Raw genomic sequence first — 6,054 nt, forward strand, 5'->3', positions numbered from 1 at the left:
CCACATGAAAGAAATAAACTATAGGGACCAAAAAAGATAGATATCCCTAATCAAAGACACATGAAAAAAGTAAAGAACTGAGTTTCATAAACTCAAATTAGTATCAAAACAACCATAATCATAGAAATGGATACATTATGATGCTAATTGGTGACCTAAGGCAAACTTATAAATTAAATAAAATAACATATTTCTTCTTTTATGAACTTGAATCAATATCAAAACAACAAACAGAAAATAGAGTTGAGAGTTTTATAAATCATTTATAGTTTTGTCTTTGCAGCTCATTCAAGGCCTTAAGTCAGACTTGAGGAACTTTGTTCTTGAAATGCCAACACCATACAGAAAATATTAGTTTGTCAAATAAATAAAATGTTTTTCAATCCAAAACAAGGTAAACATTTTGTATAAATTCAGTTAATTCAAAAAATAAATAATAAGTTTCTCTCTAATATGGTAATATGCAATTGAAATTCAAGGAAAAAAAATGATTCTTTTTAAAGGAATGGACATAAAGCATTTAAGTAAAGGAACACCTACATCTATTTGGAGTAAGAGGAAGTGGAAGGGACTCATTTGTTATGGAACATCACATATCCGATAGGTAACACCACTCTAATCATCATGATTGCTACTCCAATGATATATCTTAATGGGCTTGGTGGTTTAACCTTTATCATTGTTTTGAACTACACCACACACAATCATAACTTAACATCAACCATACATTTGATAACTATAATTTTGAGACTCAAATCAAAACATAAAAAAAGACTTACAGGCCTTTTTTTTAAAGAGCTTTTCTTTGAGCATAATTGTAGTTCCAAAAGCAAGGGATTTGGATCCCAGACGAAGAAAGAAATTTAGATGACAAAATTTTGAGTTTAGTCTTGGAAATCTAGATCTTTCTTGGGTTCATGATTGGTCTGGTCCTAATTTTCATAAAATTCATCCAATGACATCGAACAAAATTTAAAAAATTCCCAAATTCCTCAATCTACAAAATAAAAAAAACCATATGATATCCTCACCTTCAAAGTTCCTCTAACAGATCATATGGCATTGTGAAACCACCCAAGAAGGCTCCACCATCTTTCAAGTCTGACTTCAGCACCTAACCTTTTTGTGACCCAAACAAAAAAAAAATTCTAGTGAATAACAAAACAAAAAATAATTTTTTTCAAAAAAATTAAACGATGGAGTTAGCATTTAGAGAGACTAACTACAGTATCTAATGTTGTTGGCAACGGCCAATAGGACAACCAGACACAACGGCAGTAGCAAGAGAGGTGCAATGAATTGGTTGTACAGGATCACCTTCATTCAATTTTAATTTCACAAATATATGAGAAAGAAAGTGAGGTAAAATGAGAGAAACGAAAGTGGGTGTGCGTAGGAGTGGGAGGAAGAAGTTGGGAGAGGGAAAAAGTAGGGTTTTTTAAAGGTGTATAAGGGAAAAAAATTAGCATTTCTTGTGGACAAATGTTCATTAGGTGGTATACATTCCTTTCATGCATACACATGATGATACATATGGCTTTCATGCACAATCCATGTAAAATTCATGCACAAATAATTTAATATAAAATTATTACAAAGTGAAAAAAAAAAAAAAAACAAAGTTAGAAAGCTAGCTCTTATCACTAGAATCCTTAAGGGATTCTTTTGATATAAAGTTTATAGATTTCAGAATTTGTATAATTATTTTATTTTATTTATAAAATATACAAATTATTATATTATAATTAATGTTATATGTTAAATATAAATTTTTTTTTTTATTTTTTAAATCATAAAAAGTTTTATTTAAAAATCTTAAACAATATTATTTTTTCTATACTTTTTTTGTATTGTGTTATTTTTTGTATTTAAAATTATTCAATCTATTTCAAGCTTTTCTTATATCTTTTTTTTTTTTAGTGATTTTAAAGATATGTATTTTTATATTAATTTGGTGTGTTCAAGTTTTTTTCTAAAATTTTCTTTACAAAAAATAAAATCATAAATGACACAAAATTTATTTCTTTACCAATTGAACTAATTTTTATAAATTAACATAAACAAATTTTTAGTTTACTTTTTAAAGAATGAAGAATATGAAGTTGAATGCCATCAATAAATTGTTTTAATTAATAAGATTATAGTTTGTTTTGATAATAAATGATTACAAGATTTTATTGTAAGTGGAATCAAATATATTTAGCATGAAAATTGATGATTAATAAAATTTGAATAAAAGTGAAGAGTCTTGATTAGAACTTGAAAATGTCTATGAATTGAGTAGGGTCTCATGTACAACAAGGCCTAAAACATTTACAAGTTTAGAGTCAAGGCTCGGCTTAGCTCGTTCATTAAAATTCTTTATTATTTAAAAATAATTAAAATATTTTTATTATTAATATTTTAGATATATTTAAAATTAAAATTACATAATAAATTTTTTATTAATAGAACAATATTTTAGATCAAATAGGCTTGAGCTTAAAAATTTTTATCCAAGATCTGACCAAAATCTGTTAGTAGTCCACGGACTTGATAAGTCATTAGATCCGTGAACATGTCGAGATTCCATTTTTATAATTTTTTAAGTCGACTTTAAATCTAACTAGAGAGTGGGTAATTTTTAGATAAACATCAGGAAGGGAGAATATAAACACCCAGAAAACATGGTTTTCTTTTTTTTTTTGTTTATCAGAACTAAAGGGCAATTTACAAAAGTAATGCCGATTGTATTAGCATCAGCAGTGGCTAAACTGCTTCACAAAAAAATACAAAAAAGTGATGTAAAGGAGATGTAGAAACTTTTACATGATTAGCAAAAAGGGTTTCATTTTCTATTAGCAAAAGATGGAATGAAAGGTTGGTGGAAGTCAAACTCAAACATAGGTTGAGCAAGTTTGGTTTTCACACACGGCTCCATGTGCTCTAATTATAAATAAAAGCGTGATCTTTCTTCAGTTTTGGAAAAGGTATATGTTCAGTCCTCTGTTTTTTCTTCTCCCCTGCATGATATTATGTGCAATATAAGCATGTTAAATTTTGAAACATGGAAGTTCACATTGCAAATTCATCAACAATCATAATTTCTTGTAATTATATAGTTGTGACCTATGAATTTAGCAAAGGATAGAAAGTTGTTATATGACATTTGACACAATGACAATTACATGCATCCATACAAAACAAATGCATATTATTGAAGAATTAAATTGTTGGGATGAGAGTTTTTTACCTATATTTTGGTTTTTTTTTGGCAGGGCACTTTTCTTGGGGAGCTTGTGTGTTTGTGAAGCTGGAATCTGCTGCTGATGGGTGAGAGTAAGCACTTGAATTGATGATGTTGCTTGTTGTTTGTCTTCTGATTTTATGGGCTGTGCAGTAATTTTCTTGTAGGGTCTTTAGACCAGAACATTTTGTATCCAAGAATGTTCAGCTTCATAGCTTGCTGGGTGAAGCCACTCTCAAAAAATGAAGCCTTTATCAATGACCTCATTCACAGGAGCAGGGAGGATCATTGTTTCAAGTGTTTCTTTTGCTGCAATCTTCGGTATTGTGGAACTGATCAATTTTTCTACTAGTTTTGCAAATGCCAAAAGTTCCATTTGGCCAGTGTTGTACTCCACTGTCACATTCAACTTCATGCTGTAAAAAAAAAATTTAATTCATTATAATTATCAGTAGAATTTTTTATATAATTTCTCACTGAAACATAAAAACTTGATGGAAAGAAATGAGCAAACTGAATTTAAATGGAATTATATTAGAATTATTTTTTAGTTCCTATTTATAGTCGATTAATTTACAATTTTCTAATTGTGTTGTCAATGCAGTTTAAAAGTAAACACGATGGTGGAGTGTGCCGAGCTTACATGAGCATCGATGTTTTCTCCCAATATTCACCATGTGGGCGTAAGCATTGCTTACCAACATTGTAAAACCATCCAGTGGATGGATCCACATCAATGATCTTTGCTTGCCAGGAGAATGTGACATTTGAAACAAAAAGAGAGTTTTGATTGTTAATATTAGTGAAAAATAAATTAGAGGTTTTTATTTTTTTAATTTTTATTATCAATAGATATTTAAAAGCATTTCACCTGCAGTGAAAGTTGAAAGAAAAAGAAAAGTAGATAGCTAAATTTATGTAGTCAGCGTAGCACACATCAGCTCAAATATATCATTTAAGTGATGGAATTTTTGAATCTTAGATCCCAACTACTTAAGATAATTTTTGTTGGAGGTTAAAGGGAACATTTTAAAACACCCCCCCCCCCCCCCCCCCCGGGGGGTAAATGAAGGTTTGCATTTAGGATCATGGCAAGGCTGCAAAGAAATCCTAGTTGGATATTCCATTTAGTAGGAGACATTGTGAATTCTTATATGTTTTGTTGTTGGGTCGAAGCTCATAAGGTCTTTAACAGCGGTTTCTTTGATTTCCACGGCCGCGACACTTCGTGGTTCATCATCGGGAGCGACTATTTGAACTTACATATTTTCATTTGCGTGCCTGCATTGTCAGAGATTCAATCACCGCAAAAAGAAATTAGTGGATTTAAGAGTAATATGTTATAATAAGGGTATTCTATACCTTTGATTCAACTGCCATATCTCTGGTATATTTAAGTCTTAAATATATCTTTTTTGCAAAGCAAGAGGCCACATACAATACATCTTGAAGAGCAATAAAAGGAATGCTGGAATGAGAGTTTATTTTTTTACATGTTTTTGAACGGAAAATGTAGATTTTGTAATGTTACCATTTAGCTTTTGACTGTTGCTCCAACAAAGATGAGGATAGGATTTTGCATTTGTGATGGCTCTTTTGCATTTATCTTTTGAATGAGTTCTGCCCAAATTGTGACTCTTAGAATCTGTCCACTGTTATCATTGAATTGGGTTAATGGCAATATGGACTTTTATTCACGACATATGAAATTCATGGTTGCATATATTTTGTTTTTTCTTACCTTAGTGTATCTTGTATTTTCCTGGAAAATGAAATAGTAATGCCAGATTAAAACCTCGTTTAACATGATGTACGTAAGAAAGTTGCAAACTGAATGGAAGGAAACAAAGAAAGGATCGGGTATATAGGCAAACCAAAATTAAAATACACCATAAACCAATATGTAGGGTCCAATTCAGAAATCTGTGCTCTTGGATCAAATTAAATGCATTCATTGCATTTGCAGTAGTTAATCGATATCGATGAATCCATGAATGAATTTAAAATTTCATCATCTCTTTAAAACATGGTCCCTTCTAACTTCTTCCACAAAGAAATGCTTACTTCCTAAACTGAAACTCAGAAACTAAAAAAAAAAAAAAAAAAAAACACTATTTTAAGTTCAATAGCTGCCCTAAACAAGGGCGGATCTAAGATTCCTCATCAGGGCAAATATTTTAACTTAATTTATTAAATTTTTTATTGAAATACATATTAATATAAAAACTTCCAAACAAAATTAACATGTATAACAAATTTTTATGTCATATATAAATATAATATTTGCATAATTAAAATTAACTCTTTGATTATTGACAAATATACCTTAAACACCGCAAACACATACAAAAACATATAAATATGTATATATTAATTTAATAAAATTTTACATACTTATAAAATTCTTAAAATAGATATAATATGTGAAAAAAATAAAAATTAATATGTCAAGTTTTATAATCTATTTTCATTTCCTAATCATGTGGAGAATAAAAAAAATACTTACATCCTTATATATAATGAAAATAATATTTTTTTTAATATTCAATGAAAACAAGAAAGGCATGTTAGTTCAAGATATTTTTTTAATTTTTTATTCTTATTAATTCACACATTATATATTATCTATATGAATTCTAAACGTTCTTTGTTTGTTTTCTTACAAAATTACTATATATTGTAATGAAAATGCTTTCCACTTAAAAGTATAAATATTCAATTACTTTTTTTAAATAAAATATTCAATTATTAGATAAACAATAAATTTTTTTTTATGAGCCTCAATTTAATGGGGGCAAATACGATAGAAAAAAATTTTAGTGGGGGCA

At 28.9% G+C, this 6,054-nt stretch overlaps 1 pseudogene; it reads right to left on the reverse strand.

Annotated features, from left to right (window-relative positions):
* Positions 1–542: 542 nt before the first annotated feature.
* LOC149520503 (uncharacterized) lies at positions 543–689 on the reverse strand (annotated as a pseudogene).
* Positions 690–6,054: the final 5,365 nt, after the last annotated feature.

This window comes from Durio zibethinus, chromosome 1 (genome assembly GCF_047325235.1).
Source record: "Durio zibethinus cultivar Kanyao isolate XHJ-2024 chromosome 1, ASM4732523v1, whole genome shotgun sequence".
NCBI classification, from domain to species: Eukaryota; Viridiplantae; Streptophyta; class Magnoliopsida; order Malvales; family Malvaceae; genus Durio; species Durio zibethinus.